This window comes from Cavia porcellus, unplaced genomic scaffold (genome assembly GCF_034190915.1).
Source record: "Cavia porcellus strain 051 isolate PalLab524CR breed Dunkin Hartley unplaced genomic scaffold, mCavPor4.1 scaffold_38, whole genome shotgun sequence".
Classification (NCBI taxonomy): Eukaryota; Metazoa; Chordata; class Mammalia; order Rodentia; family Caviidae; genus Cavia; species Cavia porcellus.
Window position 1 is genome coordinate 3193886 of NW_026947521.1, and position 16752 is coordinate 3210637.

Sequence of the window (16752 nt, forward strand, 5' to 3'; positions counted from 1 at the left end):
ACCATCATCTAGATCCAGGCCCCAGATGACAACACCAAGTGACCACAGGTTAAAGCCTCCCCTGGCATTTTTTACTTGTTTCTAGTCAATAAACATGTTATCGGTGAGGGGGATGTCACTCCTCTGATTGCATTATATAAACCCAGGAAGAGACAATCAGTAAGTCAGAAAGATTCCCAGCACACTGACCATATTGTGATAAGACTCGTGCCAGAGCCAGGTGGCGTGGGACTGTGGGGTCCTTTAGTACAGGATACGGCCTCATCAAGAAGCAACGAGAAATGAGGGGCCTGGGTCTTCCAGCTTCAAGGAGCAATGCCTATAACCACAAGGAACCCGGAAGCTTCAAAGAGGGCAGAGTCCAGCTGACACCTCTCATGAAACCTTACAAACCCCTGAGCAGGGTCCCAGGCTCAGGTGAGCCTGGACATCTGGCTCCAGCATGACTCAGATGGGATAAAACACACATAAACCCCACTATATTGGTGGCAGTCTGTTACTTTGTGTATAAAAATGAATATTTTTAAAATTTATACTCATTTTTACAGAAGTGGTAGCATTCTTCATATACCATTTTGCAAAAACACATGTTGGGAATCTGCCGTCCAGTAATTTATGAGACTTTCCTTATTCTGAAAATCACATAAGATTCCATTTTTATTTGTACTGATTTTTAACATTTGTGCAAATAGTTAATGTCTATTTTGCAATTGTAAATATAGTGTAACTTTTTAGGGGGATATGAAATTACTTTCTTTGTAGCTAAAGCAAGGTCATTCTGTCTTACCAATGTTGTTGGAATGCATTTTACTTTGCAATCTATTTAGTTTTTCTTTGTGTACAATGTCTGTTCTCTGTGTCTCTGTCTCTCCCCTCTTTCTGTATTTTTGTTTTAGAGGTCACCTTAATATTTATGCTTTATATTTATGCTTTGTGTATAAAAATGAATATTTTTGTTTTATATTTATGCTTTATATTTATTGCCTTTATTCTTCTTTTACCTTTCACAATCTGCTTTGTCAGTTTTAAATGGTATTCTTTTATTGTACTTTCAATTCATATATAATCAGTGTTGTGGTTTTTTCTGTCTCCTGTTCTCTTTTTCTTGCTCATTTTTCAAAATTGCAACCTTTCTACTCTTTCAATGCATGCTTCTATAGGTATGACCTTAACAATCTTATGTCTTCTATTAAACATGTACTATCTCGGCCAGGTATGGTGGTATACACCTGTGATCCCAGAACTCTGGGAGGCTGAGGCACAAGGATCACAAATTCAAGACCAGCCTGGGCAACTTAGTGTCTTAGTAAGACCCTGTCAAAAAAAAATCCAGTAAATTTTAAAAAGAGGAGGAAGGTATAGTTCTGCACAAAGGTACAGGATTCAATCTCCAGCACTGAAGGAAGAACTGTCACTCTGCTCTGCTCTGTCTCCTAGTTGTGAAGGTTTGCCACATGTAACTTAATTTGTGCTTAGATTTAATCCCACATGGCATGTGTTTAGATGGGAAAGGAAATGTGTAAAGGTTTTGATTCAGGTGTTCACCAGATATTCTTACCATCAAGCTTGCTTTCCTGACATTTTTCTTCTGTGTCATTTCCATATCTGAAGCTGGAGAAGGCCAAATGCCTGTCCTTAAGCTGCTGATCCAGCACCACTGCCATAGTTTTTGGTGGCTCACTTTGCACCCGGTTGCTGGATGAACTTCAATTTCCTGGTTTGTCTGTTCTGTCAAACAGGACATGCATCCTATGTTAGTTCCTTAATCCACCAGTCAGTGCCCCTGGGGTCCTGCAATTGCAGCCTCAATGGAATTTCAGAAGGGCTTTGGAAAAAATAATCTTGACATAGTTTGAAGAGCTGAAAGTCACGCCCCACCCCATATCTGTTGTGTGCACACCCAGCTCTTAGGGTTATGGAGCAACCTCATCTAGAGTAGGGATGGGCACATCAGGAGCTGGGTAAGAAGAGGCTGACTGTGCTACAGAGGATGGTGGAAAGGCTCAGTGCACAACATTGTGGCAGGGAGAATGATTATGTGTCAAGTTAAAGGCTCAATGGATTATGTAAGAGCTGGAGAAGAAAGTGAGAGAGAGGAGAGATGAGGACCAGGAGGACAGAGCTCTGCTTATGCTCAGAGTTTGCTCATGAGTGCTGCAACTGATCAGGAAATTCATTTTTAAAATAAATAACCAGAACAGTACATGAGGAGCTGGACATTACTGTAGAGATCTCCTTTGGTTCCCTGGTGCTCATAGCCATTTTTCATCTTGACATCTTCTAGAGATCTTTAACTTTTGTGCATTGAAAAGGGAATTCTCCCCACACAAGATTATTTTCTATCCCTGTGTCTTCGCATGATTCCTGGCTTTCCTTTCCCTTGCACAGTGACTTAGTCACTTTCTCCTCACTAAGACAATACTGCACACCCTCACCTTAAGGAAGGAGACATTTACTTTGGCTCAGTTTCAGTCCATCATTGGTGGACTCCAAGATAGGACAGCACTGATGGTAGGCATAGAGGAGGGCTGTGCATGACATAGTATCCAGGGAGCAGAGAGATTAGGGGAGGTATCAGAAGGGAGGAAAACTCTTCTGCATCCTGCACCCAGGTCACCCACATCCTCCCATCAGACCCCACCTCCAACAGTGAGTCATCTCTGGGCTCCCACTATCCAGTCCCCTACCCAGTGTTCCTCTTATGAAAGCAGGGGACTCTGAGGGACATTCACATATAAACATTAACGTGTGCTCATCCGTGTAAGTATTCTGTGCTGATATCATCTGCAGCCTTCACACTAGGACACTCAGGTCTTAAGTAGCCTTCTATCTACAGTTGTATTGGGATCTCTGAGGTAGTTCTTTAGCAATAAGAACAGAAGGATGCAAATGCATTCAGGGACCCAGGAGCTTTCTGAGGTAAGCTTTCTTGATTAAGAATATGGAGGAATTTCCTTATATATCATCCCTTATTTTTATAAGCTTTTTACAGATGAGACGAATGTGGAGAGGAAGGGTCAGTAGAAGACAGATAAACTGGCAGAGAGAAGAGTGGGATCATGGGGCAAATGAAGAGAATATTTCTTAATATATATACAGTGTTAATATGCAGTCATACTTAACATCCTCTTTATAAGTTGTCTTGGTTTTCATCACTGAGATAAAATACCTAACAGCCACAAGTTAAAAAAGGAGTGGTTTATTTTGGCTCATGGTTTTTAAAGGATTTAGACCATAGTCAACTAACTTCAGAGTAGAAGGATGGGGTGGAAGGGCCTGGAGGAGAATAGAGCTACTTACATCATTGCAATAAGGAAACAGGAAGAGGAAGGAGCTGGGGAGGGAAACGATTACTTTCAGGTCATGCCCCCAATGACCCATCTCTTCTGATCAGCCCATCAGCATATTTAACTGTGAACTCAAGATGGAAGAATCCACTGATGAACATAACAACCTAGGATCCAACCATTTTCTAAGAGCCCCACCTCTGAATATATGAAACTTATAGGGGAGATTCTAGATCTAAACCATCAGAGATGTTATGACACTCCTAAGCTGTTGGAAAGAACTTGCCTCCCATGGTAGAACATGAAAATTCCATAGGGGTACCTTCCAGCTTTTTAGTAGTTTTGCTTGTAATCCTGATATATGAGCCAAATTATGATAATTTCAGCCCATTAGGATTTTGCATGCCCTGCTAAGGATGCAAAAAATCAGACACCAGAGAAAACCATTTCAGTTAGGATGAGTACATTTGCCATCTACAGCTTTTCTAGGCTGGCAGTGGTAGTGATCCCAGTAGCAACTGCCTAGCGTCCAGTGACTGAGTTTAGAATGTGAGTATACACACATGCTCCCTCTGGGAGAGGGCAGGATTGCTAAGCACACCAGTTCTGTGTTGTGATTTTGGCTATGGTTCCTGACTATTTACCAAAATCTGGCCTCCCACTATTTCAGAGAGCTGTTTAATAACCATTTGCATAAATTTGCCCTATTTAGCTCTGTGACTAGGAACTCTAATTAACACACTAAATAAATCATAATGTGCCTTTGGGACTGTTTACTTCTTTCTGAAATTACTGTCTGGCCTGATATTTCAGTAAGTCAATTTAACATCATATATAAATTCATCAAATACTTTTTTGATAGAAATTAAAGAAACGAGAGTAGGAGTTCTTTGAAGTGGAAGTCATAGGCCATAGCGTCGGCCCATTCTGATTTTTCAGATAGTGTTTCACACTCATTTATTATTTTCTAATAGTAAATTGATTAATGATATGACAATGAACTTTTTCTTCCCTTTTGAAAAATCCCTGTCTTTGATAGAAGCTTGTTAATCTCAGAAAGGAAGCAATTAATTTTTTAGAAGTGTTAAAGTAAAATGCAAATGAGAAGTGATCTTTTCAAGGGGTGTGCAATTTGGCATTGTGGGCAAAATAACACTTTCTATGGGAATTGCAGTGTTCAAGCTGAAGAGATAATAAAGGCAGTTTGAAATGTTGTCTGGAAAGGGAAAGAGCTCCAGGGAGAAAGGCCTGAGACTCAGAACATATAAACTGAACATTCAACTATTTTCCAGGGAAGGGAAAATGAAAACTTTTTTGAGAACAAAATAAAGACTTCAGACTCTCTATTTCCTTCCGGAAGATATTGCAAAGCATTTGACATTCACAGACCTTTACGGGTAATGTGAAATATTTTTTTTCAGGTTACCAGCACATAAATATATTTCACACATTTACCAACGGAAATAGTTCAGCCTTCTTGAGCTGGGACACATTTACTTGACAATATGTTAAATTTGTTTTAAAACATGTAAATTGAAAAAGCAGATTTACTTGTGCAGGTTTCACCAATAAAAAACAAAACCTAAAAACATGGAATGAATTGAATATTTTTATAACAACAAGAAATTTAAGAGGTTAATTCTCTTCAAGTAGTTTCAGAGTGTTACATTCTACATCAAGATGTTCCTAAGCAGGGGAAAAACAATAGTGTACTTTTCCAATCACCTTAAAAATCACTCTGACACTCTTGTGATGAAGAGGCTTAATGTGAAAATGTCCAATACTCTCTAACTAGCCTGAAAACATCGGTAAGAATTGAGTGCTTTCCCCTATTTCTGCATTTGAAACTTTTGCTGCACAGATGAATTTTCTGGTACTGTGACTGACAGGTGCTTCCTCAGATGCATGGTTGGTCTGGATGGTGTTTGTCTCAGCGCCACAGAGGACACTTTTTTTACATCTTTTTAGTATTGGCTGTGCGCATCACAATTCTTCATCACTTATATGATGATATCCTTGGTGTGTACATTGATCAGTATTTGCCTTTAAAAGCTTGTGAGCCATCATCTACAAGAACTGGAAAATGAGCTAACCAAATTTTGATATCCAGAATGATGTTGTTGTTTCTTAATTTATCCATATTGTCTTTGACTGAAATTTATTATCTTTTGGGTACTGGACATTGCATTAGGTGAGAAGAAATGATGACGGTGAATAAACAGATTGGACTTTTGAACTGATAGCTAGTGAGACATACAATATTAAAAATCATACAAAAATTAACATAGGAATTGTAATAAATCTTGGGAAATTATATAAGGTAGGGAGAGACAACTGAACCCATATTCTGTGTTGCTGTTGCTTGCACAGAGGTACTTTGGTTCATGAAGTTAATTCTTTCCACTGTTCTCGTTCCAGAATTCGTTCCATGATTCTGTTTGCGTATGCTTGAAATTCATTTGGGACCAGAATCATGGAACAATTTCTGTGACTAAAATTGTGGAAAGAACTAAGTCTGTGAACTGAGGTGCCATTGCATTCCAGTCATCCAAATGACTGTCAAATATCCCTTTACTAAGAGATGGTTTAACCATTTTCATCTCTCAACAAACCCTACTATTAGCGCCCATAATATGGAGGCTAATTTGGTGCAAGTGATGAAGATGAGTTCTCTGAGGTGTAACTTCTGAGCTGAGAACAGAAGCATGAATTATCTGTGTTCAATAAATAGGAGAAAGAAGACTACTTCAGGTAGAGGCAAGGTTTTGTGTTAATGACACCAAGTTGTGGCACTACTTGCTGGTGTAGCTGGCTCTAATTTGCCACTGGAGATACATGGTTGGCTCATACTATACAGTGACTGTGCACCTGAGCAAAACTGTCAAAATACAGCCCTTCAGTATAAATTTAAAGAGGAGACCTGGAAGATAGCACAAGCAAATAGAGAGCAGTGTTAAGAAAACAACATTCACTATGTATTGGAGGCAACTTACTATGTAAAGGAAGGCACCTTATCCTGAGGATCAGGATGATTACATAAGATAACAAATGTGCTTATAGAGAACAGAAAAATATAACACAGAAACCAGTTTTTTCTGCCATAGAGAAAGATACAAATCTTTAAGTGGGCACAAAGTTCACCTTAGTTTGAGACACAAGCTTGACAAGTAGGTTTTCAAGACATGATTTTAGACAAGTTAGTGAGCAGGTATTCCTGTGGGATCCCTGGGCTTTGGAGGTGCGGTGTACACCCCATCTGAGTACTTAGTGCAAACAGCAGGCAGTGACAGGCTAGCTCTGATTCTCATTCACAGCCCATGAGGGCTGAGTCCGTGGGCATCAGGTCACCCACATGCAGTAGCTATGGGCAGACGCATCCTCTTTTGGCACTGATGATGCCTTGGGGAAGAGAATAGGAAAAACTACTAAAGTATCCTCAAAGAAATCCAGGTTAAGACAAGGAACTGTAGGCAAAGCAGTGTTTGGCTTTTTAAAACAATAATTTACAGTAGTCAAAATTGAAACTAAATTTAGTACAGCTATGGAAATTCAAGGAAGATGAAAATTTACATGAACATGTTGATGAAATGCTGAAATAAAACCTTTGGAAGAGGGTTGTAGGAAAATAAATATGTGCAGGCCATAGAATGGAAGACCCAGAACTCAGGGAAAATAGTAATTATTCCCTACTGATGTGGAATCCATGGCAATAAAACATTAGCAGGACACTAGATCCACAAAGAATCCTGTGCTTCACATAGGAGGCAACTAATAAACACTAAGAGAATGGAGGAACACATGAGAGACGTTTTAAATGTGAAGTGGCATCAGTAATCATATGCAACCAATGATTCTTGTTGTTCAAGAAATACCTTAAATGTGCAAGAATAGTATAACCACCAATGAAACAAATGATTCCATAAAGTAGAAGTGACAGAAAGAAAGCAAAATTTCCTCCATGTGACTCCACAGATGTAATCATTCAGTACTAAATCACAATAGTGCTTGACTTGTGTTCATATACATAATAAGTTACACAAATATGCATAAGTGCACATATAAGAAATTGGATGGTAAAATGTATTTAATACTATAAATTACAGATCAAATATAAGCAAACCAGGGATGCAGATAAAGAAAAGTTTATTCCAATATAGACATAATAGATATTCCAAAAGAAAGTTAAATTAGCAAAAATGTATAAACTGTAGAATATTGAATACTGAAATGATCATAATAAACATTAATATCAAAAATGCAAAAGTATTACAGATCAGTATATAGATAATAATAGTTATAAAACACTCCAATAACTATTCTGCAGATCTGAAATTGATTCGGAGCACAATGTATAACTTAAAAATTTAATGTCATGACAAGTAATAATAAAAATAATCATCCAACAAGAATTTTAAAATAGTGTGAAAAGGTCTACATACAGAAACACAATGTGAAAGTCAAAGCACTAATAAAAATAGAAACAAGTATTAAAAAGTGAAAATACACACAATTAAGAATTCAATGAGAAATTAACCATAGACATGAAGAATTTCATGCAAAATTTTCTATTTCAAATGCAAAATTTTCTTTAAAACAGAATAGCATGTTTGATTTTAGATTATAGTCTTTGAAATAACAAAGAAGCAAACATGCACATAAATAGTCCCACATATTATCACATGTGATTTATTTTAAGCACTCATGCTTTTAATGGTATTTAAGCCATTCTGGAAAACTTGATATAAATATGCAATTGTGTGTTTGTAATCAAGTTCATTGCAGAATTATTTTCAATAGGAAAATTGGAAACACTATAGTGGATGACCTTTGAAAAAGCATCAATGAAACAAAGTAAGATTTATCTACATCCTGGGTGCAGTGAGTGACAGGAAGTTGAGGCATCATTCCATGTGTGGCATAAAGCAAAGTTCCCCAGAGAAAGTGATACAGTGGTGCATGCATGAATTGGGTGTGGATAGATGGTAGAAGTTACCCCCATAGAGAAAGAATTAGGATAGGCATCTAAGTAACTGTAGCATGCGTAAGGTCGCATAGGCATAATCAACGTAAGGCTGATTAAAAGCCTTGTATATGGGTAGTTAGCCACATATGGGCAAAAGAATGGAAGGAGAAACTAGAAGATTTGGTTGGTAAAGGTAATATCTCATATCAACATTCATTTAGTCATGTATCACTTAACAAATAATTACTGTACAATTAGTAAAGCCTGGAGTGTGATATAGTTAAATTTACTTTTAAAATTACCTAGAGAAAGTATAGTTTCAGAACTTAACAACCATAGACCAAATATCATATATCCAATGCCAAGAATTATACTGTGTTGTAGGATGTTATATCAATTTATATAAACACTAAAATATGTATGTATGCATACATGTATTGCTAATTTTCATTTTCAATTCCTAGAAAAAACTAGTTAAATTATTAGCCAAGTGAGGCTCTTGGGAAATCATTCTTTGTTTCATTTTCTTGGTTATTTGATGTTTCTACTTGTCTTAGTTACTTTCTTGTTAATGAGATAAGATATTCAGTGCCCATAAATTAAAGGAGAGATTTATTTTAGCACACAGTTTGTGGAGGTTTCAGTCCACAGTTGGCTGCCTCCAAGGCAGGGTGGTATGGTGGAGGAGAAACAGTCAATGGCAGGGTAGGCAGAAAGCAAGGACCCAGACAGGTTACAGGCCTGTTAGTTGGTGCCACCCACACCAAGGATGGAGCTTCTCTCTTCAGTAATGCCTTTGCCCACAAATTTGCTAGATCAGTCAGTGAATTAAACCAGTATCACACCCATGATCCAGTATCACACACCAATGACCCAGTCACCCCCAAAAAGTCACCCCTCTGACCTCTTGAGGCTTTGGGGGGGATGTTGATAGAGAAAAAATAACACTACTTCAACCTTAGGAATGATTCTTATCCATGTCCCCTGTTAATGTTATGGAATTTATCTTTTTCATTGAAAATTTAAAAATTGTTGTAAATAATCTACTGTTTCTGTGAGTTTCTAAACAGTCTCATTTCTGAGTCAGCCTTCATTATTTTTTCTGTAATTACTCACAGAGTACTTTGTAAAAGTTGAAGTCACGAAGGTCACACTGAAATGAGCTTCCTCCATAGAGATGGTAGGAAACAGAGGCAGATTTTAAGGTAAGGTATGCAGGGGAAAGGGGTATATACATCTGCAAAATGAGTGTAACGTATTAAAAAAGTACATTTCTCAAAATGCTCCACTGTGATAACATTGGCAGCAGCTTTACAAACTCCTCTACAGTTTTTCCAAATTTCCCTTGGTTAACACCTCCTGAAGATTTACCATACTGCCTAGAATCAATCAACACATGTTTGTCTGCCAAAGAAAAATCCTCCACAATGCTCTACTCACTTGCATTTGCCAGTCCACATCTTCCTGTTACCCCCTGATGACTTGTTTTAAACTCAGGATCCAGGCAGCAGTAGGGAATAGAAATCAGAGCCACCCCAGAGACTTGCCAGGGAACCTCTTGTGAGAAAAGTTCTGTCTGTACTCATTGGTCACCCCTCATTCTCCAATAAAGAAAGTAGATTCTATTTGCTCGTTCATTAATCTGTAACAACTATTTAATAAAGCTTGGTTATTTATCTGGTAATGAAACACAGACATGAATAAATGCAGGTGTTGCTGTAGGTGTCTTAAATAATTAAGCTAGTTAAGCAGATAGTGGCAATAACATATGATTTGTGGAATGAGTGGCCAGGTGGGAGGATCCTGCAATCCCAGCAATTCAATGAATCCTGTCTCAGGATTTAAAAAAAAAATAAAATGATAATGAGGACTGGGGACATAGCCCAGGGTGAAGACCATATACAGTGTGGGAAGGAGAAGAGGAGAAGACTTTTTCTGGAGGATATCATGTAAATTTTATCATGAACTAGAGTGGGAATTATCTAGAGGAAATAGTGTATGCCACCGAATGATACAGGGAGGAAGAAGTGTTTTCTCACTGGCATATACAGGTATTAGATGAGTTCATTTAACTTTTTTTAACTTAAGCATCTGAGTTTCTTAAAATCAATTCCTACTTCTGGAGTAATTCAAGGTAATTTATACATGGTAACGTATAGTAGAAAAATGAGCATTTTGCCTTAGAAAGGTTTTCCTTTGGTTACATATTCAAAGAGCCATTCAAGTGATCATGTAATTTCCATCCTTAAGACAGTTTAGAAGTGACCTGTAGGCTCACAGAAAAGAAGATGAAAGTAAATATTTATTGACACAATTCATTTTCTCTTAAGATTTCAGTCGTGCTTTGGATCAAATAGAGCTAAAAGACTTCAAGGTTCCCAAGGCTAAATTATCGTGAAGCTCTCACATAAATTCCAATGCTATCTTTCATATTAGAATATATTAAAAGTGTCTTTGGTGACCCATAGGAAATGATTTTATTCTTACACATTCAATTTGAAATAAAATCTTCCTAGTACAACACAGACATTCATAATTCACTTAATGTTTGCTTTATGCATCTAAAAAGAAAATAAAAATTAATGCATGATAGTGAAAAGAGTATTTTCTTTTGAAGACCATTTATTTATTTATTTATTAAAAAATTTGTTGTGTGGCTATATTGTTGTAGTGCTAGATACTAAAAATGCAGGTGAATGAGACAGGTGTGATTCTTGTCTCTGTAGGATACATTCTTGTGAAGGAAATGAACAACAATAAATAAGCCATTAACAAATACAGGTTCTAATAAATGCTATGAAACAAGTAAATGGGATTATCTGATCGGGCATCACTTAGGGCTGCCATGTTAGGTAGGGAGTAAAGAAAATCTCCACACAACAAGTGATCTTTAATCGAAGGCTTGAATTTTGGCTGTGTGAGTCAGTTTACAGGTATGTAGATTGAAGATCATAACTACCATCTGATAGGGCTCTTGACAACATCAAATGATACCATCAATTACAGTGCCATGTACAGTGCTTTTGTTAAGTAAATAAATAATAAATGTTAGGATCAAAATAGTTGCTTATAGAATACACCCCACCCCCCTTGCCTCTTCTTTAGCAGAGGCTGAGCTTATGCAACTACCTCCGTACTCTGAAAAACAGTATGGAATTTCAAATTCTCCTTCTTCCTAGAATATTAAGATACTGAAATCCAATTAAGAAATGCCCCAGTGCTTCTTTAAAAATTGCAACTTAACTTGTAACAGCTCATTGGAGTGCAGGAAGAGGGGGTACATGGGGTGACAGGGCTGGGCACAGGAAGCCAGGGGCAGGCACCCTGTGGCTCTTCTTCTTCCTTTCCGTTTAGTCCACTGCATCTTACCCATGCTGACCAGAACTCTGGAGCTTACCTGCGGAAACAAATCTCCCAAAGGCAGGTGACAGCCACAGAGAGCACAGGAGCATATTTAACCCTGGGATTTCATGAAGTTTGGGCTTTCTTGAGTATGCTGAGGGTAAAAGTTGAATTAAATTTTTGAGAAAAACGATGACCAATAATATTTTTGGCCGTTATGCTCCTTTTGTGCAAGCCTCCATCCATGCTGTTGTATGCATGTGGCAAAAACTATAAAATCAGTTAAAATCCACATAACAGCTTACATATGATAAAGTATAGTCTAGTACATTATCCAAGAGGAATCTGGTAAGAATACATCAGAGTTTTATTGTTAGCCAGTATTTTCAAAATAAACAAAATGCTACTTTGAGGTATCAGGTGATTTTCTCAATAACACTCAGGTGTTATTGACTTGAGGGAGTTGAATTCCCATTTCTTTTTAAAATTTTATTGAGAGATAACATACGGGCTGTCATGTTATCCTCAGAAGAGAGGTGGAAACCAAGCTCGGTCCTGCTGATTGTCTGCTTCTGCAAAAGAGGTTGCAGCACGCGACAGGCAGCCTGCTAGATGGGTTATGGTTAATTCTCCATTCATCTCTCTTCTACATCAACTCTTTCCCTTTGTATCTTGGCTGCTAGGGAGTCCTGAATATATTTTAAATTTCTTCCTGACTGTGGTTATCACCTCGTTTCTTCATGCATTTTCTTTTTTCTTTTTTATTGATGTTTTAACTTTCCTGTGGGTATTTTGTCATTACATTGATATTTACACCTCCAACTGTTTCCAAAACTATATGCATACTTGCATCTTCGTGGGAAGCCTCCTTTAGTCTAGGAGGGAAGCTGGTAGGACATAAATCATAAGTCTACCCAGCTACTCAGAGCAATTGAGAGGCTTGCAATTCGAGAAAGACTTATTGGGCATTACAAAGCAAAGCCGAAGTTTTAAAGCACATTAACCTGCATAAAAACACAGATCTAAATGAGCTTGACTTTGTAGCCATAACTTTATTTAGAGCTCACTTATTTTACTCAGTTTTTTTATTTTCAGACCTAAATAAAATGACTCCTTTGTGGGGCCTCCGGTTACATCCAATAGGGCCACACTGAGACTGAGCTTCTGTTATACACAGAAAAAACATAAGAAAGTTCCACTTATAAAAATACTCAGATGATGCAAGAATAATTCACTTGACAAAGCCTAACTGAACTGTGTACAAATTGTCCATTGCTTTGGACTGATATATTTTTAGGTTTAGATGGGAAACATCTCACTGTGTTTTAAGATAACTATAGCTGTGCACATCAAGAATGACAGTAAAGATTTCTCTCTTCACACATAAATAGCAAAGATGCTGGGTTCCTTATAGTGAAGTGAAGGTTTAAAAGGATCCTTGAATTTTCCAACTCTAGAGGTATATGTATTTGCATGTGTGTGTGTGTGTTTGTGTGTGTGTGTGTGTGCACATGCACATGTATGCAGTTGTGTGTGTATCTGTGATAGTTTTCAAAACTGCACTTGTACTGACTCTTGCCAGTGGGATAATCACTAGATAAATCTGCTTCATGAAAAGATCTTACAGAGCAGGGATTCCCTAATATTCTGGTTCCCGGTAGAGGGGCTCTTTGTTTATTCATTTCCCTCTACTCTACTGCAGTACTACTGCAAATGAGGAGTTAAATGTCATCGTATGCTCATATTTCCTTAGTTTTTTATTAATTTAACACAAATTGTGGTTGAATGTTCATCTCTCGACAACATTCTTAAGGTTATACTATAATGTACCATCTACACTGTGACACTGTAACACTTCTGAAAGCAGTATTATTAACACTCAGTCCCTGTAAGTCTTGGCTACTTTTCTTTCATTGCTGAGATAAAATACCTGATCCCAAAAAGAAGGAAGGAAAGGTGTATTTAGCTTACAGTTTGTGGAGGTTTCAGTCCATAATTAGCTGGCTAGAAGGCAGAATGACATGGCATTGGGGCAACACTTCATGGCAGCAGCAAAGCAATGGAGGGGAAGGAAAGAGTAAGATACTTTTTCCCACCCGGCATATTGAACACAAGCCTCCCCAGAGCAGAGTGTAGCACTCATAAAATCTCTGTGCCCTCCTCTTGCACAGGATGAAGATATTTACAAAGTAAGTATCCTGGCTCCCTGCTGAGGCTCTCAGTTAAATGTCTAAACTTCTCAAGTTGACACAATATATCAATCATTACACTGTGTTTTGGGTAAGGTGGTTTAGTCACTCTCTTCAGGGTCACACTGACATAAAAGGGAAGAGACGAAGCCTGTTTACCTTGGATAAATGTCTCCACATTGTGAAGTTGAGTTCTTTGAGTTGCACCATGGGAATAAGATATTCAGCTATTTAGAATCTCAGAATCCACTTTTCCATGTAAGCATTTTCTCTTAAAAATTTGCTCACTAAAATGATTTTGGAATTTCATGGGATCATTGGGAAAGTTAGGCAACTAGCACCAATGACATTTCCCTGATCTAAGTGAACAAAACCAAAGCTGAGTCCCAGGTGTCACCTGGTGAAGAAACAACTCCTCCCTAACACGACTGTTTTCAGTGCTGTTCCCAGGAACTGGCAGTCTCAATAAGAAACTTCCTCTTTCATTGTTGCTCCAAACTGAATTACAGTTTATGTGGCTTTTGGTCACTGGGTCACCTGCTCATGTTTGAGTTGGAAAAGCAACAAGGAAGAGACTGGATGACTGTTTCTTTCACGAAAATGTCTCCCATTAATGCAAAGATGTTTATAATTGTTGTGGGGTGGACAGGAAATGAAGAAAATATTCATAAGATAGAATAAGAATGTGTGCGTGATCTGTGGCACAGAGTTACTCTCGTGATCCAGTTAAGCAATGGGAAAGTCCACCGTAAGTGTTAAAATGCGTGATTCATCGCTATTCTGTTTTGGCATAACCTCGGTTGTATGTAATCCTTTATAGGTCACCTACCATTATTGCATTATTAGTTCAGGGAAGACAAGAAACACAGCTAATAAAATATTCCCACTACTAATTTAATAGTGTGACACACAGAGAGCTTCAGAAAATGTTCATTAAATAGATACAGATGGCTAAATAAGAATGTTCTTCCAACTTCCCACGGGGAAGGAAAGGGGTCACCTTCATTGTGAGATGTGACTATTTTATGGATTAAGCATTAGATCAGATTCAGGAACGATGTTGCACACCCAGAAAACCAGTGCTCATAGAGGTTGCTCCTACCCCCATATATTTCCATGCTCATGTGGGCAGTTTAGTGCCCACTTCCAGAATGATTTGGGCCACTTCTTAAAATGTGCATGTTAAGAGTCGGAAGCATCATGCCACTCGATGAGTAAGGATTATGCCTGGTTGTTACAACCTCCACTTTCTTTGTGCACTTCTACTAATTCTGCATGCTCTGACTCTAAGGGAAAAGCACATAAATTATGACCCTGTCATTTGGGGTCCATGTGACATGGCCACCTGGTGTCCTCTCCTATGGCCCTCTTTGAAGATAAGGGCACAAAATGAAGATTAACGCACTCAGTCCTTGGATCCTGTAAGTGATCTGAATTTATATCCTTTGTGGGAAATTGAATTAACATTTTCAGCTCTTCTTTCCCTCTGAGAAAACAAAGAGTTTAGGTGACTTGTTCTGCTTTATCCTGCTGCTAAGAGCTAAGCCAGAGCACAGTGTGTGTCCTCCAAATGTCGTTAGAAGATGTGAACCAGGGTAGCATCTGTTCTGTTCATGCTATTGGGTAAATCCACATTTCTGAATGTGAGGTTAGAGACCCAGCAGTCAGATATTAGTTCAAGCAAGGACAGGTACCCAAATTGCTCATGAAACTGAAGTAATTTGTGGTCTGTGGTACATTGGCAGAGAAAGTCCCCAAGTTATTACAGTTCTCTTTAAGAATGTCGAGTATCATTTTCTTGTGACAACACCCTTAAACAAGATGAATGGAGGAAACTTGTCCTAATTATGGGTGTTGTGTTGCTAAGGTTCCCAGGATTGAGGTTTTAGGACCATCCATAAGTAATTTCTGGTAGAGAAAATCACTTTTAGACTAAGAAAATACCTTGAAAGCCTTTCTACTAAAAGTCTCACCTTTGAATTTGTCTCTAGGTGCCTATGTGGTTAGGAAAGGGGCCAAAGAATGAGAGGCAAGCGTGAAGCAAGTGAGGCGAGTGTGCACCCACAAGCAAAGAACCTCCAGGGTCCATGCGAAAATGTCCTTTAAACTAAGGGAAGGTGAGTGTTAAGCAGTCCTAGAGAGAAGACGCAAAGACTGGTCCTTGGACTAGTGGCAGAATTAGGTAGTTACCCAAGATGCACAGTGCACCCGCCTCTGATCCACAAGTGATCCACCATTTCTTTCTCCCCAAGAAGAGACTTTTCAAGCAGAAAAAAGTTCTGATATCCTTTTCCATTTCAATTAAGTAGGGCCCATCCTGAAACTGAGATTCAACAAATCTTATTTTCTTTCAGCTCACACTGGCTCTGAGTTTGTGTGCCTGTGCTTACAAGTGTATATATCAGCAGCTGCATTTGGAATGAAGACAGGAAACACAAAAAAGAAAGCCCTGGAGACAAAAGTACTTGCAATCGAGGTTCAAGATAGATGTAAGATGTGGTTACTTTGGTACCATTAAAGTGTTATCTTTGCTACGTTACAAACAGTCACACGGGAATTCAGCCACTTATTGCTTATTTTCCTAATTAGTGATCTCAATTAGTGGAGTTCCATTTCCCCAGTTTAAGTGCTGTGCTGTGTTGGAGGTTTCCCTGAGCCTGGCCATCCTGTAGCATAAGGAGCCCCACTAGCAGTTGGCATGGAGAGGCATAAAGGGAGTTGGAGACACCAACTGTGTTCTACTTGGGAAGCTAATGGGCTCCCAGGCTCACTGCAAAACCAACAAAGCTGTTCTACCTTGGTCTGTTTCTTAGGATCCCTAGCTAAGGGGAAGGTGAGGAAAGAGAAACACCAGAACTGGAGAGTGCACTAATGCCACAATTGACTAGGTAATATTTAAAGCAATATTTAGGACAACAGGCTAGCGATGGACCCATACTGGTCCTCTACTTTGTAACTAACACTTTATTAG

The 16752-nt window shown here is 38.4% G+C and overlaps 1 long non-coding RNA gene across 1 annotated transcript; it reads left to right on the plus strand.

Annotated features, from left to right (window-relative positions):
* The first annotated feature begins 9439 nt into the window (after positions 1-9439).
* On the plus strand, positions 9440-16242 carry LOC134474805 (uncharacterized). Its single transcript, XR_010045654.1, has 3 exons — positions 9440-9455; positions 15773-15898; positions 16136-16242. It is a non-coding gene; the product is annotated as an uncharacterized LOC134474805 (long non-coding RNA).
* The last annotated feature ends 510 nt before the right edge of the window (positions 16243-16752 follow it).